This window comes from Eriocheir sinensis, chromosome 44, assembly GCF_024679095.1.
Source record: "Eriocheir sinensis breed Jianghai 21 chromosome 44, ASM2467909v1, whole genome shotgun sequence".
Taxonomy (NCBI): Eukaryota; Metazoa; Arthropoda; class Malacostraca; order Decapoda; family Varunidae; genus Eriocheir; species Eriocheir sinensis.
Genome location: NC_066552.1, coordinates 8,139,124 through 8,154,123, shown reverse-complemented (window position 1 = coordinate 8,154,123; position 15,000 = coordinate 8,139,124). Strand labels below are relative to the sequence as shown.

General features: G+C 42.9%; 1 protein-coding gene across 6 annotated transcripts in view; it reads right to left on the bottom strand.

Moving 5' to 3' along the window:
• Window positions 1–13,976, bottom strand: part of LOC126980401 (synapsin-like) — an 81,727-nt gene extending 67,751 nt beyond the window's left edge. For 2 of the 6 annotated variants that reach the window (XM_050830308.1, XM_050830309.1), the window contains exon 1: window positions 13,621–13,974. The gene's annotated coding sequence lies outside the window, so the exon portion shown is untranslated. Of the gene's footprint in view, window positions 1–13,620 lie in introns of all 6 variants that reach the window. The other 4 variants (XM_050830307.1, XM_050830305.1, XM_050830310.1 and 1 more) reach the window with 4 other exon arrangements.
• Window positions 13,977–15,000: the final 1,024 nt, after the last annotated feature.

Genomic DNA, 15,000 nt, shown 5'->3' with positions numbered 1-15,000 from the left:
AAAGGTCGTACGCTATTGAAGAAGTACGATTTTTGGACCTACGATATTATTGACACATGAATTTCAGACGCACGATATTTTGACGTATGAATTTTAGACGCACGAATTTTAGAAGACGATATTTTTGACGCATGATTTTTTTTTCAGCCACGAATATTTATACGCACGAAATCCTCTTTTTTTTTATATGCAGCGTGACTCAGATTTTTTTTTCTTTTTTTTTTATATCGTGTTGTTTTCTCACGTGCTCTGTTTAGCGAATTTCTGTTTTTCTTCCTTTCTCTTTTACCTTCTTTGTACGCCCGAGAGGAATGATTCTTTTTTTTTTTTTTTGTCAGGTAATTTCGTGACGCAGGTGTTGCAGAGGATTAGGTCGTGCTTACCTGTCCATCCGGGATACTCAGGTGCACTTATTCTCTCTCTCTCTCTCTCTCTCTCTCTCTCTCTCTCTCTCTCTCTCTCTCTCTCTCTCTCTCTCTCTCTCTCTCTCTCTCTCTCTTGTGATGGTAAAAGATGGTAATGAATGAACCGTTCCCTTATCGACACTGACGTCAGCAAACACACACACACACACACACACACACACACACACACACGTACATCCCCCTCAGTCCTTTTCTAATACAACAATACAGCAGGTTAGGTGCAATTCGCCAGTATTTCACCCAGTCATCCTTTTCTTTCCTTTGCCCTTTTGTTCTCTTTTGTTTCGTCGTGTCCTGCCTCCATCCCACTTATTTTTTCCTGTTATCCATCCCCTCTCTATCACCCTTTCTTTATTTGCTTCCACCATTTCCCTCTTGTCATCGCCTAATCTTCCTTATCATCCAATCATTAGTTTTCCCATTTCCATTGTTTTACAGTGTCCTGCCTCCCTCCCATATGTTTTTTTCCCTTTTATCCACCCCCACTCTGTCACCCTTTCTTTATTTATATTCACCTTTTTCTTCCTGTCATCCCCTTACCTTCCTTATCATCCAGTCGTCCTTTTTCCCTTTGTCATCTTTTCTCCGTGTCCTACCTCCCTCCAAATTGATTTTTCCCTTTCATTCACCTCCACTCTGTCACTGTTCCTTATCTTTTCCACCCCTTTTCTTCCTGTCATCGCCTATTTCATCTTTTCACTGTGTCTTCCCTTTCTCCAACCTGTTTTTTTCACTTTCATTCACCTCCACTCTGTCACCGCTCCTTATCTTCTTTCACCCCTTTTTTCTCCCAGTCCTCACCTTATCTCTCTTCCATCTAGGCCTCCTTTCATCCTGTCCCTTTCAACTTATTACCTGTCACCTCACCCCGTCACCCCGTCACCCTCTCTTTACCTTTTCAGTCTTCGGCCGCCCTGCCTTCACCTCCTTCCCATTTCCTCGTCTCCATTTCAGCCTGTCTTCCCCTCCGCCCCCTTTCCTGCACCTCCCTCGTAACACAATGGTTTCTCGACTTCATTTGCTTGTTCCAACATGTTAAAGTGAGGGAGGAGAGAAGTGGGAGGTAGGAAGATGTGGAGGGAGGAAAAGTAAAGAGAACGAGGATGGGAATGAAGCAGAATCAAACAAAGAAAGAGTGAGAAATGGAAGAGAGAGAGAGAGAGAGAGAGAGAGAGAGAGAGATGACGAAGAAAAAGAAAAGGAGGAGGAGGAGGAGGAGGAAGTGGAGAAGGAAGAGGAGGAAAGGTTTGATTGCCTGTCTGTCCGAATGTCTGATTGAATTTCTGGAGGAATGTGTGTGTGTGTGTGTGTGTGTGTGTGTGTGTGTGTGTGTGTGTGTGTGTGTGTTATAGGTTATCTCCAATATAGGTTTTGAGTGGGAATTCGACTGGGAGCAGAATATTCTCATCAAAGGGAAAATACAAGTAAGAGTTGCGCATCGCTGAGTAAAGATTCGCTCGCAACCCAATAAAGCGCAATATACATTCTCTCTCTCTCTCTCTCTCTCTCTCTCTCTCTCTCTCTCTCTCTCTCTCTCTCTCTCTCTCTCTCTCTCTCTCTCTCTCTCTCTCTCTCTCTCTCTCTCTCTCTCTCTCTCTCTCTCTCTCTCCCCCCTAATGTGTAGCTATCTCGTATCAATTATCTCACAAAGTCCTACTCGCAAATTGCTCTTGTTTTTGTTGTTGTTGTTTGTTGTTGTTGATGGGTAAAATTGTGCTCCAAACCTTGAAATGAGATTACGGACAGGGGCTGAAGTTGGCCGCTTTGTCTTTGCGTGTTTTGCTTGTGCCTTTGTTTGTTCGTTGCTAGAAGGGATGTTTTTTTCTATATATTTGCATGATTACTGGATTGTGTTTTATTCGTCTATTTTTGTTTGTTTCCCCATTGGCTCTTGTCTCCCTTTTATTCCATTCTGTTTTGTTGACTTGCCTGCCTGTCTGTCTATTTGTTTGCTGTTCCTGTCTCCCCTTTATTTCCAGTCCGTCTGTTTTGTTGACTAGCCTGCCTGTCTGTCTGCCTGTTTGCTGTTCCTGTCTCCCCTTTATTTCCAGTCCGTCTGTTTTGTTGAGTAGCCTGCCTGTCTGTCTGCCTGTTTGCTGTTCCTGTCTCCCCTTTATTTCCAGTCCGTCTGTTTTGTTGAGTAGCCTGCCTGTCTGTCTGCCTGTTTGCTGTTCCTGTCTCCCCTTTATTTCCAGTCCGTCTGTTTTGTCGACTAACCTGCCTGTCTGTCTTCCTGTTTGCTGTTCCTGTCTCCCCTTTATTTCCAGTCTTCCTATTTAGTCGACTAGCCTGCCTGTCTGTCTACCTGTTTGCTGTTCCTGTCTCCCCTTGATTTCCAGTCCGTCTGTTTTGTTGAGTAGCCTGCCTGTCTGTTTCCTGTTTGCTGTTCCTGTCTCCCCTTTATTTCCAGTCCGTCTGTTTTGTTGAGTAGCCTGCCTGTCTGTCTGCCTGTTTGCTGTTCCTGTCTCCCCTTTATTTCCGGTCCGTCTGTTTTGTTGACTTGCCTGTTTGCTGTTCCTGTCTCCCTTTTATTTCCAGTCCGTCTGTTTTGTCGACTAACCTGCCTGTCTGTCTTCCTGTTTGCTGTTCCTGTCTCCCTCTCTCTCTCTCTCTCTCTCTCTCTCTCTCTCTCTCTCTCTCTCTCTCTCTCTCTCTCTCTCTCTCTCTCTCTCTCTCTCTCTCTCTCTAACGTGTCTGTTATTTTGCCTTTACGTGTGTGTGCCTATCTATCTATCCATCTGTTTAAACGTTATTCTGTATGGGTTTGATTTTTTCATATTTTATCAGTCCATCTTTTGTCCGTCGGTCTGTCTGTCTGTTTGTCCGTGTCTTTGCCCCTGTCCGTTGGCGTTTATCCGCGTCTTCCGAGTCGAGTCCTTGAAAGGAGCTTCGATTCCCCTTTGGCGCCACTCAAAGGAAGAAGTTGATTTGATGCTCCTTGAAGCTTGCAGTCTGGGAGAGAGAGAGAGAGAGAGAGAGAGAGATTCGCACGGGTAGAGTCGATCGAAGTGTCTAGTCCCAATTTCTCTCTCTCTCTAGCTCTCACTCTCATTCTCGCTCTCCTCTCCTCTCCTCTCCTCTCCTCTCTCTCTCTCTCTCTCTCTCTCTCTCTCTCTCTCTCTCTCTCTCTCTCTCTCTCTCTCTCTCTCTCTCTCTCTCTGCAGTTCATATGGCTGCATTTCCCCCTCGAAATTGTTTATCATTTTATTTTATATTCTTTAAATTTTCTTCTCTAACACCCTATTTTCTTTCTTTTTTTCATTTTCCTCTTCACCATTTCCCGTTTCATTACCCTTTCCTCATCATTACTTCCTCCACATTCATCCAGTTTCATTTACCTCAGTTTCCTTTCAGTACGTTTCCTCCCTTTCTCCCTCCTTTTACTTTAATTATTGTTCACCTGAGCGGAAACAAAAGCGAAACATCGGAAGCCAAAGTTTTGATTGAACACATGTTTGCCAAAAGCGAACGGCCTTTTTTTTTATTTCCTATCGATGTATGTTTATTTATTAAAAGAGAGAACAACATACACACGAAATTCAATAGAGCCCTGAGCGTGTGTGTGTGTGCGTGTGTGTCAGTCATACGTCCATAAACAGGTAATCATTTGACATTCACCTGAGCAAACTTCCAAGATAGTCTCCAAAGTTTCCTTGAAAGAGTATCACGACATTTCCAAACTTTTCCTTATTTTTCATTTTTCATTAAAGCTTCATAATCCTAAAGATAGGAAAAACGTAGAAAATATTTTGTTTATGTTCTCCTTCCCTTCCTTACTTCCCTCCTTCCTTTCCTCCTCTTTTTTACTTCCTTCCTTCCTCCCTCTTATTCTTATGTCCTTCCTTCCCTCCTTTTTGCCTGCCAGCCTGCTTGAATGCCTCCTTGCTTGCCTTCCAATCTTCCTTCCTTCCTTCCTTCCTTCCTTTCTTTCTTCTTTCCTTCCATCCCTCCTTCCTTCCTTCCGTCCTTCCTTCCATCATTCCGCATTCTCTCTTTCCCACCTTCCGTTTGGGTCTCCTTCTGTCCCCTTTCATCTTCTTCTTCTTCCTATATTCCTTTCTTCTGTAATGCAGAGGATAAAGAAGAAATCAAAAGGGACGAGTTGAAGGGAAGAAAAGATAGAGAAAGATAGTGGAAGGTAAAAGATTAATTCCTATATCATTATGTCGTAAAAGAGAGAGAGAGAGAGAGAGAGAGAGAGAGAGAGAGCAGTCAGGCGATGTATGGATGTATGAAAAAAATTGTAAAGTAGGCATAAAAGATAATGAGAAATGTTACTTTTCTCCCGCGAACCAGATGAGGCTCAGGTTACGTGGGATGAAAGACGGACCGAGAGAAAAAAAAAAGGAGAAAATGAAGAGTGGAAGTTAATATGGGAGAGGAGAAAAAATGAGATGAGGTGGAGTCTAGCCTTGCAGATGGGAGGAAAGGGAAAAGGAGGGAAAGTAATGGAGGGGATGGAGGAGAAGAAAGGGGAGAGAATGGCAGTGGGGAGAGGGGTGAAGGAATTCTCACGAGTCCCATGTATATAAAAAATGGAAATGGAGGTGATGGGGGCAGCAGAAAGGGGAAAAAACGGCAGCGGTGGGAGGAGGGTTATTTCTCACAAGTCTCATGATATATAAATGACAAGAAAAAAATTATATATCCCCATTTTAACAGAGAACGGAAATGAACACGGAGTAGCAAGCGAGATAAAGGGGGACTGGGGGAAGTGGCCAAGTTCCACCCCCCTTCCTCCCCCTCTTTATCCACCACTGGAGAGAGGGAGGAAAGGGGAGGAAGTGACTGATGATGGAGATAAAATTAGACTAAGTAAGGGACATAAATATAAGCTTTTCAAGGATTATGAGGAAAAGATTAAGCTAGTAGTAATTAGGGAGATATTAAGCTGAAAGAGAGAGAGAGAGAGAGAGAGAGAGAGAGAGAGAGAGAGAGAGAGAGAGAGAGAGAGAATGCTCCAAAACAATGAAAAAAAAAAAGGAGTTTGCAAGAATTATGAAAGAGCGAATGAAACGACTGTTGCTTAAATTACAGGCTCACGGAGTAGAGGGTAAAGTTTTGAACTGGGTCAAGGCGTGGCTTAGCAATAGGAAGCAAAGAGTGCAAATCAGTGGTAAAAGATCTGACTGGGGATGTGTTACGAGTGGGGTCAAACAAGGTTCGATATTAGGTCCACTTTTGTTTATTATTTATATCAATGACTTAGATACAGGAATTAGTAGTGATGTCAGTAAGTTTGCAGATGATACCAAGATCGGTAGAGTAATTGAGTCAGATCAGGACGCTAGTATTCTCCAGGGTGAACTAAACAGATTGTATGACTGGGCGGATAAATGGCAAATGGAGTTCATTGTTGGGAAGTGCAGTATTCTGAGTGTAGGTAGGAACAACCCCTCTCACAACTATTGCTTAAATGACACTCTCATAAGCAGGTCTGGGTGCGATAGGGATTTAGGGGTCTTAGTGAGCTCTGATCTCCGTCCAAGGGCACAATGCATTCAAGCTAGAAATCGAGCAAATAGGGTACTGGGATTTATTTCAAGGAGCGTAAGCAACAGAAGCGCCGAAGTCTTCCTCAAACTATATTTAGCATTAGTTAGACCTCATATTGACTATGCGGTTCAGTTATGGTCACCTTACTATAGAATGGATATCAAAATGATAGAATCGGTGCAGAGGAGGATGACTAAGATGATTCAGGGGTTGAGAAACTTGCCATACGAGGAAAGACTCAAACAGTTAAACCTGCATTCTCTAGAAAGGCGAAGGGTGCGTGGAAACATGATCGAGGTTTATAAATGGATGAAGGGCTTTAATAAGGGAGACATTCATAAGGTTTTGTTGGTAAGAGAACCGGGTAGGACACGAAGTAATGGGTTTAAACTGGATAAATTCAGATTCAACAGGGACATAGGCAAAAATTGGTTTACAAACAGGGTGGTGGATGAGTGGAATAGGCTTAGCAGTCATGTGGTGAGTGCCAATACAATTGTCACATTCAAAAATAGATTAGATAAATTCATGGACAGCGATATTAGGTGGGGTTAGATACACGGGAGCTACACGGGAGCTTAGGTTCAGAGGAGCTGCCTCGTACAGGCCTACCGGCCTCTTGCAGACTCCTATGTTCTTATGTTCTAAAGAGACGGAGATAAAGAGTATTACCGATTTTTTTCTCTTTGTTTTGCCCTTGAGATGCTTCCTTTACTAAATAAAAAAAAGAAACATGCTCCCCTGCCTCTATTTTCCCCCATCTTCCCCTCATCCACCTCTCCCTTCTTCACTCTCATCCATTCCTCCTCCCTCACTCACTCCTTCCTTAGTTTTTTGCCTTCCCGCCCACGCCAAGCTGCAGAGCCTTGATTGGTGGTGGTGGTGGTAGTGGAGGTGGGGGTGGGGAGGGATGATGGAGATGATGGTAGTGATGGAGGAAAGGTGAAAGAAATGATGAATTGCGAATTTTGGTTTCTTCTTTCTTCCTGCTCCTCCTTTTTTCTTCTTACTATCGCACACACACACACACACACACACACACACACACACACACACACACACACACACACACACACAGAAAAGAACACGAGTGGTCAAGTACGAAAAAAGAAAGCGTATTTTTACTATCATATTTTTGTGTTTTTATTCTCTGGATTAAACAGATGAGCACCGAGGCCACAGCTAAAGCGTATGCCCCAAACTTTATCTTTACTTTTTTTTTCATTGCGGTATCACAAAGCGTTCGCCATACTCTACGTTTCCTCAGTCCAACAGTAATTGATATTCTGATCTAAATAATATATGTACGTGTCAGGCTGGCTTACACAGTCTACAGCAATCACAGGAATGAGGAACGAATTGCTTTAGATATATTTCATACGCACTGGAGAGACTGAATAAAAAAAAACTAGCACCACGAGAAGGAGACTTCAAAGATAAGAGTCTCAAGTTACATGAAGATGAGAAGACGATATTACCTATACTGAAAAAGAAAAAGAATAAAAGGAAACCGTAAAATAGGAAAAGTAAGTAAAAACGAAAACCTCAAATTAAACACGAGATGAAGAAGAGAAGAAAAAAGATATATTGCCATGACTGAGAGAAGAATAAAAAACGAAATCACAAAAACGGAAAAAAATCGATAAAAGCGAAAACCTAAAATCACACAGCACACAGCAGATTTCTGTATTTATTTATTTATCTATTTTTCACAGCACACACACACAGCATATTAAGATAGAAATGTCAGCCCCGATAAAATGCACAAAATCTCTGCCAGCAAATCTAGGTACATCATTACCCCAGCTTTAAGTGTGAAGATTAGTGCTAAAAAAAAAAAAAAAAAAAATAGGAAGGCACTTGTGGCTGGGAGGAGGCAAGGAGGGGCGGAAGATAGGTCAGAGGTCAGGTCAGGTTAAAAATATACCGGGAAGAGTTCACTTGACCAGCAGCGAGGCCATGTTTGAGAGAGAAAGAGATACAGACAGACAAACAGACAAACATACAGACAGGAAAAAAGAGAGAAAAAGAAAAAAAATAGTGCCTTGAAAGTTGTATGCTCGGTGTAGAATATCCAATAACCAGAATGGGAGGGAGATAAGAGATCAAACAAGGGGAGGGAGGAAACGAGGTCAGGGGTCACACACAAAATAACATGATTAGCCTAGGTCAGGTCACAAAGGGTCTAAAAGGCATCCCTTCACGTTAATCTCCCATCCCCAAAGTTGAAGTCTATCTGAAAAGTTTGTTCCTTCTTTTCTTTTCGTGGTTAGAAGGCAAGAAAGAGGAGAAGGGAGAGGAACAGGGGGAAAAAAGTAGGGAGAGTAGGAGAAGAAAGAAGGGAGAGGAGCAGAAGGAAACGGGAAAAGAGCAGGGGAAAATAGAAGGGAGAGGAACAGGTGAAAAGAAGAAAAAGGAGCAGGAAAAAAAAGTAGGGACAGTAGGAGAAGGATTTGAAGTGGAGAGAGAACAAGGAAAGAGGGAGAATGCAAAGGTAAAAGAAGGAAGAGACGAGAAGGAGGAAGGGGAAGCAGAATGACTTAAAGTTGAGAGAAAGAAAGAAAAGAATGAAATAGGAGATTGTGAAGGAGATGGTGAAGGAGGAGGAAAAAAATAAGAGAAGAGAAGGAGGAGGAGGAGGATTAGTTGCTTGACAGGGAGCTACAAAGGACAAATCAGGAAGAAAAAGAATAAAATGTGAATGAGAAAAACTGAAATGAAATATATAAATAAGTAAAATAAAATAAAATTAATAAAAACGAGCAAGAGAAAAAAAGAAGAGATTTTGTGCGACTTGATTAAAATAAAGAACCATTTACAAACAGAACAAGAGAAAGCAAGAGAAAACTAAGACAAAGGAGAATAAATCCATATCCATGTGTGACAAAGTACTATCAGCTCCTCCCTCTATTTCCTCCTCTTCCTCCTCATTCCCCTTCTTTTCCTCCTCTTCCTCTTCCACATTCTCTTCCTCTTCCTCCTCTTTCTTCTTTTCCTCCTCTTCCTCCTTTTCTTCATTTTCCTCTTTCTTATTTTCCTTTTCCTCTCTCGTCCTCTTTTTCCCTTTTTTCCTCCTCCTCGTTTTCTTCTTTCTCCTTTTCCTCCTTACCCTCTACGTCTCTCTGATTTGCCTCCTCGTTTTCCCTCTCCTCCACATCCTCCTCCTCCTCCTCCTCCTCCTCCTCCTCTATCGTAATGGTATTTCCGTCCTGCTGTTGACCAGCCATAAAGAAAAACAACCCTACACACACACACACACACACACACACACACACACACACACACACACACACACACACACACGTCTGGTCGTATGATAATCTTAGTAATGAGGGAAAAGGCCAGAACATGAAAGGCGACGCGACAAGAACAGGATTATGGATCGGGAAATTTTGACAAACGAGCAAAATCATTCTTCGAAACGAGGGACGATCAAGGAGATAAAATTAAACCAATTACCGCTTTTTTTTTTCTCTTTTCCCGTTAAAGCGAGACTAAAACATGTGCATATAATCACTCGTTTAATTAAAGACGAAAAAGTTATAGTTATTAAGTCCGTTCTTATTTTTCTTTTCTTATTCATGTTTTTATCCTTATTCCAAATTCTTTGTCGTATTTTATTTCTTATTCTTCTATTTCGTATTCTTCTTATTCGTATTCGTATTTTTATTTTTATTTTATTTTTTTACTTTATATTTTGTCCACCATGACCCCTTTGCATCTATTTACAGGTTATCGTGTCAGATTTATCAAACTTTTCTTTCCTTGAGTTAAATCAAGCTACATTAGGGTAGGTCAGGACACACATCACAAGGTCTTTGATACAGTGCAAGAAAGACTATACGCTATTGATAAAAAGGAATAGAAGGAGGAGGAGGAAAGAAGGAAGGAAGGAAAAGAGAAAAAAAAAGAACAAAAGGAAAATGAAAAATGAGGTTAAAAATGGAAAAGAATGAAGAAAGAAAGTATTAGGAAGATTAAAAACAAATAAGAAAAAATAAGGAGAGAAAGGAGATAAAAACATATATGACACCAATAAAACATGACAATAGGAACATAAAAGAAAACAAAAACAAAGGCATAGCAGCAAACGACTAGCAATATAAAAAAATCGATAATAATAATAATAATAATAATAATAATAATAATAATAATAATAATGGTAATAGCAATGATTTTAAAGCCGCGAAAAGATGAGCCGAGGAGGGACAAGTCTGTAGGGAGCTGACTGGCTTCCTTTAGATCTCACTTGGGATCAATACGAGTTTGTTTACTGGTAGTGCCAACAATCTCTCTCTCTCTCTCTCTCTCTCTCTCTCTCTCTCTCTCTCTCTCTCTCTCTCTCTCTCTCTCTCTCTCTCTCTCTCTCTCTCTCATTCTAATGGTTAAAAAATAGGGTCATTATGGCTTTAATTAGAGGAGTTTAAGCTTTTTCTTTCTCACTAAACAGGAAGACGCTAATAAAAATTGGGAGAATTAAAAACTGCCAAGTAATAGGACCAGACGAAGTTTCAAAAGTTTGTCTTTGAACTGTACTTGTTGTTTATCAGGGAATGTGAAAATAAACTGAAAGACCAAATGATGGGAAAAATAATAATGTTTTGCTCGCAGTTGTATCGGTCTTTTTTTGTTTCGTTTAGTGGGCTTTTTAGTAGCGAGCTTTATTTTTTGTTTGGTCCTTATTTTGCCCTTTGATTGCCTCTCACTGTAAAAAAAAAAAAATGAGAGAATGAGTGCAAAATGTTTGTTTGAAAAATGAATGTTTTAATTGTGAAAAATCTATTGCATTTTTATTTTTATTTTATCAAAGGTATTATTGATTGCAAGCGTTAACGTAGATAGGTGGGCAGACAACAGTAGTCCAAATGAAATAAAAGTAATCAGTGAGAAAATTGTATATCAATGAAAAATCATCAGCCTTTATAAAAGTACAATATATAAACATCAACGAATTTCATGAAAACATCAGATTTATGTGACAAACAAACGACAGCCGATCAATCTGACGTGTAAAAGCGCGTTTCCCGTGACCCGGCGTGGGGAAGCTTAGGAGAAAAGGGAAAGGAAGAGAGAAAAGGAAAGGAAGAGAGAAAGGGAAAGGAAGAGAGAAAGGAAAATAAGTAAGAGAAAAAGGAAAGGAAAAGAGAAAGGGAAAGGAAGGACGGACGGAAGGGAGGAAAAAGCGACGGCTAACGAGACAGCAATAAAAACACAGTGGAGTGAAAAAAGGGAGTTTAATAATCCTTCACGAAACACATGTATAAAAACAAAAGGATTTATGAGCTGCCCTTTATGGCTGGGTGGAAAAAAATATATAACAATTCGTCCAGTTACTCCCCTTGTTTTGTTTTATGTGTTTTCCCTCATATTTGCGTCGTTTGCGTGTCTGTCTGTCAGCCTGTCTCTTTCTCTGCCTGTTTGTCCTTTGCCTCGTCTGACAGCCTGGTACGTCTCCTGTCCGGCAAAGTGGCTAAAAACTTTTCATCCTCTGGCTTATTGGCTGGCCGTCTCTCTCTCTCTCTCTCTCTCTCTCTCTCTCTCTCTCTCTCTCTCTCTCTCTCTCTCTCTCTCTCTCTCTCTCTCTCTCTCTCTCTTCCATAACTCATTTCCACCATTATGCTTCCCCTTCATCCCTCTAAATCCCATTATTACTCTCCCCCTCCTCTCTACTCCCCTCCCTCTTTCACTCTCCCCTTAATCTTCCCTCCCACACACTTTCCCTTCCATTTCTAAGCCCTTTCCCACCATCTTCCCAACCTCATCGTTCATCCCCTTCTTCACCGTCCTCATCCTCCAAACCACAGCCCTTATTTGGAACATCGATTTAGTAATTAAGTCTATTAGAGGAAGACTAAGTGGGAGGCTAAAGGTTAATATTCCTCACCGGTTCCTCTTACACAGGCTCGTGACGTTACATCGCCACCCATTGTCACCCTCGTCACGAATTGAATTGCTACGTAGTTCGGTTGATGGCAAAATGTTATACTAAAGTTTGACTAATGGTAATACTCGTACACGCAAGTCTTCAGTTACCATTAGTGTTGATCCGACTAATACTACTTGTGTTACCGCTGCTGTTCTACTATTACATATACCAATACCAATACAATTACTATTACTATTACTCATCGTCCTCCTACCATTAATACTACTTGTGCTGCTTCTACTATTCATCTAGTAATACTAATACCAATCTATTCCAATACTCATACTAAGGTTATTACTATTGCTCCTCCTCCTCCTCCTCCTCCTCCTCCTCTTCCTCTCCACCTGCTCCTCCTCTTACTCGTCATTTCCCTCATCCTACTACAACAACTACTACTACTTCTACTACTACTACTACTGCTACTACTACAGCAGGCCACGTTTTATAGTGTGACGTCATCAGGTGGGGAGCTAATGTTGTTACGAAACGGTAAAAAGTTACACCAAAACTCGTAACGATGTCTAGCGGATTATATAAGTTTTATGATACCTCGACTCGGTACGGCACGCCAAGTATAGTGAAAGAAAATACACAGGACAAATATATGCAAGGAAAAAAAAATCAAGAGGAAGAATGATTAACGATGCTGAAAAAAACAAAGAACGACCCAGACCCTTTGTGATATAGAATAGCAAAAAAATACTCTCTCTCTCTCTCTCTCTCTCTCTCTCTCTCTCTCTCTCTCTCTCTCTCTCTCTCTCTCTCTCTCTCTCTCTCTTCGTCAATATGGGTTCCATTGTAAAAAGGAGAACACCAATACTTGCAATATTTCACGTTTGAACATTGGTGACGCTGGATATTCCCTTTCTCTCTCTCTCTCTCTCTCTCTCTCTCTCTCTCTCTCTCTCTCTCTCTCTCTCTCTCTCTCTCTCTCTCTCTCTCTCTCTCTCTCTCTCAGTATACACACACACACACACACACACACAGGCAGCCTTACCTCTTCGTAATGACACACGCTTCAATTGACATAATGGTCCCCAGAGCAAACACGAACATGTATTCACAGAGTTATGGAAGGACGCCGTAAAAGATAGCCAGATAAACAAACGAGTAGCTGTAGGGAAGAACACACACACACACACACACACACACTGGGTCACTGGGTAAGCAGACACGCCCTCCCTATTACACACAAAGCTACACACGCACGTACATACACACATACACACACACGAAGGGGAGGAAATGGACGAGGGGGTCAAGGGGATTACTATTGTACACACACACACACACACACACACAGACACACACACACACACACACACACACACACACACACACACACACACACACACACACACACACACGCAACCCTTAAGAACCCCTCCTAATAAGACACAAAAGAACACTAAACCTTATACAAACTAACAAACATAACACCTCATACCGCACGACAAACACACATGTCAAGAAGCCTCCTCATTCCCCCCCATTCCCCTCGTTCCTTCTCTTCATTCCACGTCTACACTCGAGATCTTTTTTTTCTTTTTTCCCCCTTCGCGGCACACACGCCCACCCCCGCACACACCCAGCGCTCACCGGCAATCACCTTACAACCCCGATTCCTCCCCTTCCACACCTCATTAGACCTGTTCACGCCCCCCGCAACCCCGCAGGAGCTTCCCATCGTCGTCTTAGCCCCCCCGCGCGCCCTGTCTCGTATTCTTAAGGTAGGTTAAGGATTAGGAACCGGAGGCCACGTCTGATACTCACCGTTCCTGTTGCCTCCGAAGAGCGTCTCACTGTGCCAAGACCCGACCACCACAACTCCTACTCGCGTTCGGATCCTTGCGGTGGCTCTGACCTCAGCTTCGGGGTAAGGGTGGACTCCCTGCGACGCTCCGGTTTCCTGGCGTGTGTTGGCGTGCGTCGTGGCTAGCTATCGTGATTGTGGGAGGGCGTGTGAGGCGTGTGAGTGGCTGCGGGTGTGAGGGTGGCGTGTGAAACTGAGTATGGACTGCGGCGGGACACTGGGTGGACGTCGGAATCGATATGGCGCTCGCGTGTCCCCCTGGCGGCAGGTTTGGCAATCCCCGGAAATCAATGGCAACAGTTGAAGGCTCGGCGGGCAAGTCAGTGCCTCGCAAGGTGGGCCAAACTGCGAGCCGCCGGCAAATTCAAAACTAATATCGTCCCTCAAGAGTGCCAACAGATGAATGGGTGCGTGTCAGCTCGGACCCGTCCCCGCCCCTGCCCCGCCCAGACTTCGCCCTACCCCCGACCCTGACTTCGACCCAGCGCGCCGCCCCCCTCGCTCCCTCCAGAGACACACGCCCCCTCCTTCTTCCTTCCATTTTGGGTCGTGCATAGCATCACCCTCTCCGTCCCTCCTTCCCTCCCTCTTGTCCATTACTCCCTTGGCGAGACGGGTGAATGGAGGAGAGTGGGGGAGGGAGGGAGAGAGGGAAGAGGGACTGTGGGTGGAGGAAAGGGAATTGGGGTGGGTTGAGTATTGAGGAAGGAGGAGGTGGAGGGAGAAACGGATTGTTGAAAGCAGTGCTCCAGAGATGGAGGTATCGTAGGAGAGAATGCAAGGGAGAAATGACCGGAAGAAGAAGAGGAGGAGAAGGAGTAGTTACTGAAGGGAGAAAGAGGAAGGAATGACCGGAGGGAAAGAGGAAGAGATGGAGGGTGGGATTGGTGACTTCTAGCGGACGTATATATATAAAAATAAAGTGTAAGATGAAGAGAAGGGGGAGGAGGGGGGCTAGCTGGATGTCCTCGTCCCCTTGTTGCTCCTGAGAAAAGGTGGCCCAAGGGAAGGTGAGGAAAGAGGAGAGGAGGACTCAAAACTATACTGGGGCTGACGAGAAGTAAAGACAGAGAGAAGAGAGAAGGAAACCTAAAGTCTACAAAGGAATGGAATAGCGACCTAAGGAGCGATACAAAGCGCCAAAGGTCTACAGAAAAAGAAGAAAAAGAAGAAGAGGAATATTTCCGAAGTACAAGACATTCATGGTAAAGATAAGTCGTGGAGGGAGAGAGAGGCCTAACAGGCGGAATTAAATTGGATGACAAGATAAAGGACAAAAAATTAACTTCAAGATAAGAGGATTAATACTGAAAGCTAGTAAGAGGAAAAGAATTGAAATA